Raw genomic sequence first — 5,000 nt, forward strand, 5'->3', positions numbered from 1 at the left:
GTGACAGACTACCCTGAACAGAAAGCAGAAGTCGTGATCCCTGACCCTCGACCAACACAAAAGAGGCAGCGCTAGCACAATACCTGCTGTCAGCAACTGAATTATTTTTATACAGGAATTTTTATCTCTATTGTACAAACAAGTATGTGTCTGTGCTGACTTGTTAAGCAATCCACTTGTATGTAGAATAAGATTTTTTTTCCTGCTACCAGTCACACTGCTCTAAGATCAGAAGAAATACATACTCTTTGAAGCTCCTCAAATGTTTTAGTTAAAAGGACAGCAGTTGTTTTCAAAGATCCAAGACTATCTTTATCAGAATTTAATTTTTCCTTATTGATTTTTTTCTAACATAACACAAATTTAACATAGGACAATATATAGTTTATTACAAAATATTACAGCCTTTAAAGAATTCCACAGGAGGTAACATTCTTTTTTTCTTTTTTTTTAATACAAACAACTATTTTGCAGAGAATGAGTATGTGACATTAATGTGTTTCCTTTGAACAAAACAATTTTTTAAATAATATTACTGATAAATAAATGGACTAAAGTCATTGATTACACCGAAGCAGTAAATGTATCATACACGTTATGTGAACTGGCTTTAGTGCAATCCTTATCTGATCATTATTTTTTCTCCAAGAAGAAATAAACTCAGTGGCCAATACACAACAAACCAACATGGCAGTGTCTGATACAGCAGCTGTGATGTTGATAGTATAGCCAGATAACATTTTATTTGATGGCAAATTAATTGCTATCATTTTTGCTGGTGTTTTTTGGGGAGGGGAGAGGGCGGTTGGGTTTGGGGCGGGAGTTGTTTTTTTGGGGGGGGGGTTGTTTCTTGCATTTTGTACTTCATTGCCTACTATATCAACTGAGCAAATGATGAACATGAAATTAGAAATTAGAAATTGTTTCCTCATGGGTAACGTGTTAGAACTTGAGTTTATTAAAAGAAAGGAGACTAAGATATATAGTTATAGATATAGATACACACACACACACACACAGTGCCAATGTTCTTCAGGTCCCTGTTATTTAACAATAATTCCATTCTTTATGTGTTTAGAGGTTTTTAATCAGAAAAGTGGTTTAGCTAAAGCTAAGATTAAATTGTAGGTATGATTGTTCAGCATTTATGTTGAGAACAAGGAGGATGCAAACAAAAACTCATTGTTTTTGACTGGACAAATCTCCCCAGGTAACCCTTCATCAATGTACATGTTCAGTATTCCAGTGTGAATTCAACGACTGAAGCTGATTCAGACCTAAATAACACACTGACAACGCCTACTTGTAAAGGCACAGTTTAGCAGTGAAGTTGCTTCCCTCCCCACAACAGTTATTTCACAGAAAGATCAAGCTTGATCATTTCCTTGATGTTCATGTAGTTATTACTGTTTGTGAGTGTGTGTCTATCACACTAACCTTGGTATTTTATATGTTTATTAAAACACAAAAAACCTGATCACAGGCTGGTTTATATGCACCCATCCAATATGGAAAGGTGTTGTTTTACAGCAACCTGTTCAAGTAAAACTTCCAATAGAATTGCATCAGACAAGCTCACATGGGTCTCCAGAGGGAGCAGAGAGAAGAAACACTTCTGTGCACTATCTGCAAACCTAGAACTCAACAGCTTTTTGGCAGCCAATTTGTTTCAAGTGTTTTGTTTCAGGAAACGTGTATTTTTCTTTGTATGTTTCATAGATTTACTACAACTGGTTCTGACAGCTGTTGATTCTGTTAAATGAACACATTATTAAAAATCCTCTAATGTCCCCAAGCTGAGAAATATACATTTTAATGGCATTTAAATTGTGAACCTGTAAGAATGTGCAAATGAAACTGGTGTGAATACAAACTCATTTACTCCGGATTTAAAGCCCGGCTTGATTTTTACAGTACGGGGTAAAGGAGACTGCAGCTGACTGCATATGTTGATTATATTTCCTTTGTTTCAATCAAGTATAGAAAGGGAAATTTAAAAAAGGAAAGCAAAATCAACAATCTCGAGTAGTAAACATAAATGAGTGCTAATACTTTGAAAAAGAAAATACTCCAATTATTGATATATTTCCAAATAATTCCATTGTATGTCATATATGCAATCTTTGTGTATTTTGGGGGTGGAGGGTTTGGAGGAGATTGGGGGGTGAAGGAGAAAATCAGTTATATGAAATGAGGCGGGAAAGAAGTGGATGTTTTCATGTTGCTTTAGATCAAAGGAAAACAAGAATGGAATCGGTGGCATATTGAACATTTTTCCACCGCTGTCATTCACACTAGGCCATCTAAGTTTTATACAATTCCCCAGACTAGCTGCATATTAAGCTTGCTGTGTACAGCTTTATTATAGTGTGGTAGTATGGGAACATTAATATTCCTGTGTTGCCTCTGACAGGACATTTACATGCGCCCATCTGAGCTCACACCTGAGAGCTGCTCCAAGGTACAGTAACTGTGCTCCTATTGTAAAGGCAAATGAAGAACACAAATTCCCTGCTGGGATCAGGGCTGCCCTCACCACACCCCACACCTCAAACCTTTCCCTTGCCAACTTAACTCAATGCCATCTCAGAATGACGAATGAGCTGAGGCACCGGCACCAAGTTACTAACCCTCTAAGAACAGCAAAAGCCTCTCTGAAATATTTTTAAAATGCACAGTGAGTGCCGCTGGCCAATAAAGGTTGGGAAACAAACTCCAGTGAACCCAATACAGAATACATTGCATACTAACACTGATTAAAAATACAGGATGATGTTTATAAGGCTTCAAAATGGGTTTGGCATAAAGCAGACTGGCTTTAATAATGAAGGTACTTTTATTTTCAGATTTGCCTTTGGTCTCTGTATATGTTAAAAGCTGCAGTCTTAGGCCCTGCTCCTCCATGCATTTATGCCCATGTGTAGCTTTATGCATGTGAGCCCTGACTTCAGTCAGAGGACTCACCGTGCATAAAATTAACACCAAGTACTTGCAGAATCGGACCTTAAAGGCCAAGTTACATTTAGTAGAAATTCATTTTGTGATGGAAAACAATTTTGGCAGCAACAATATGGTTTGTGGATAAATTGATTAGCCTATTGTTTTTAAAACTATGTAGTAAATCACAATGATAAATTTACTGAAATGGACCACAGTGGGCCCAATCCTGCTCCCAATCAGGTCCAATGTGTGTGTATACTCAGATTAAATATGCTTATTTCCCCTGGGGGGAAAGCATTGAATTTTATGGCCATGTTACAAATAACAATACAGGTCTTAATCTATTAAATGATATGATCTGGACATATTTTATGAACTTCAGCAATACCCCTCAAATTGACACACACAATAAAAACCTCCTAGATGGAGGACTGTATTGAAAATGTGCACCAAGTTAAAAAATAAAAATCCCTTGTAATAACAACACTGCTGGCATAGCCATGACCCAAATGAAATCTGAACAAGCAGAAAGGTACTAAAGATCCTTAGTGATTAGATCCCATGCTAAAAAAAGTGGCAATGTGCCAAGCAATGTCCAGCTTGATGTTAAATGCCTTTTATTGCACAAAGCTGGTACTACTGGATATAAAAGCAGACTGGAGATTGGGGTGAATTTTGTCAAAAATTTTCTTTATATAATAAACGGTGCAAGCAGACAAACAAATGGAGATTGAATTCCCACTGCCTGACAGTCTCTCAAGTCTCCTTAATTGTCTTTATTACTTGAATTGAATAAAAAGGGAATTCAGGTTCTCAGGGTTGCATGTACAAAAGTGTGTAATGCTAAAAGATTTCCTTCTCTGTTAAATTTACATTACAAAATTATGGAAATCTTTAGGAAAGAATCTACTTCTCGCCTGTAATCTAATGTTAAGGTCTCTTACTTACCACTTTCTCCCCCTCACCACCCAGCTCCCATATTTCAGTCTTTATTGTTCAGTCTGGCTACATAGGGCGTACATTTATTAAATATGTTATTTTCAAAGCTTGTAGCATTTAATGTTAATCTGCACCTTTTTCCTATCCATGCTAAATTTAATGCTTGCTAGACTGGCTCTTCAACCACAAATATTTTGTATCCAGCTATATTTCAGTCCATGGTGAGCTTCACAATTAAATGTCACATATAATAGAAGAAAGAATGCAAAATTTCTAGTCCTCTAAACTAAAAGATACGATTTGCAGGAGACAAGAAATGGGGCAATTTAAGGAATTATAATACTTTTGATGCCTCCCTGGAATAATCATTCTGAATCAGAAGGAAACTTTCTACACTCTGCTTCTGTTTCTTGAAATGAACAAATATTTGTGCTTCCAATAAAAGGCTATTTTTACATTAACTATCTGTAACAGCAGGGAATAGAAAAACTAACTCAATCTCCACCTCATACAAGGGATGATCTTGATATCACATGGATGCTTCTCCAAAACTGTTATTTATAAAAAGGCAACAAGGAAAATGCACAAACAGTTGAATCTTTTATGTGTCACTGAAAGAGTAACATTTGAACAACTTTTGGATTGCCTACGTTTTTAACATTTTTTTCCCTCCTAGAAGTAAATTTCTCAGCCATACAGGCCACTGTGTTTAATTAAGCTTTCAAAAGTCCTCTGACAATGCCAACAATTGAAAGACACTTCTGTAGCTCAATCATGCAATCATTGTGACAGTTCTATTTACAATTTGTCTTAAAGAGACTTTCTCTGACATTGTACTTTGACAAAACATCCAAGCTGCCAGTTCACAACCTTTCTCTGTCTTATTTACAAATACAGCTTGTACGCAGGACTGAGAATCTCATGATCATGAGTCTTTGGATAGTGCCTTCACAAATTTTCCATCTTGTAACTATTTTGTCCGGCCCATTACTATCTGCTATGAAGCTTTGTATTGAACAATTACAGTGAGAATTTTAGCCATTTTCGTGAATTTAAGCTTCGTCTGTCTCATTGTTTAGATGCAATGCTAACTATTCAGTTGATCAGTTAATGATTTTTAT

The 5,000-nt window shown here is 36.2% G+C and overlaps 1 protein-coding gene and 1 long non-coding RNA gene across 4 annotated transcripts in view; one reads left to right on the forward strand and one right to left on the reverse strand.

Annotated features, from left to right (window-relative positions):
* The window catches only part of BCL11A (BCL11 transcription factor A), a 101,603-nt gene that overhangs the window by 84,169 nt on the left and 12,434 nt on the right, over positions 1-5,000 (reverse strand). The window lies entirely within an intron of this gene.
* LOC135982541 (uncharacterized) overlaps positions 1-5,000 on the forward strand; it is a 28,111-nt gene that overhangs the window by 20,241 nt on the left and 2,870 nt on the right. Inside the window, exon 2 of the long non-coding RNA XR_010599943.1 lies at positions 2,414-2,461. This is a non-coding gene — a long non-coding RNA (uncharacterized LOC135982541). The remainder of the gene's footprint in view (positions 1-2,413; positions 2,462-5,000) is intronic.

This window comes from Chrysemys picta, chromosome 3 (assembly GCF_011386835.1).
Source record: "Chrysemys picta bellii isolate R12L10 chromosome 3, ASM1138683v2, whole genome shotgun sequence".
NCBI lineage: Eukaryota > Metazoa > Chordata > Testudines > Emydidae > Chrysemys > Chrysemys picta.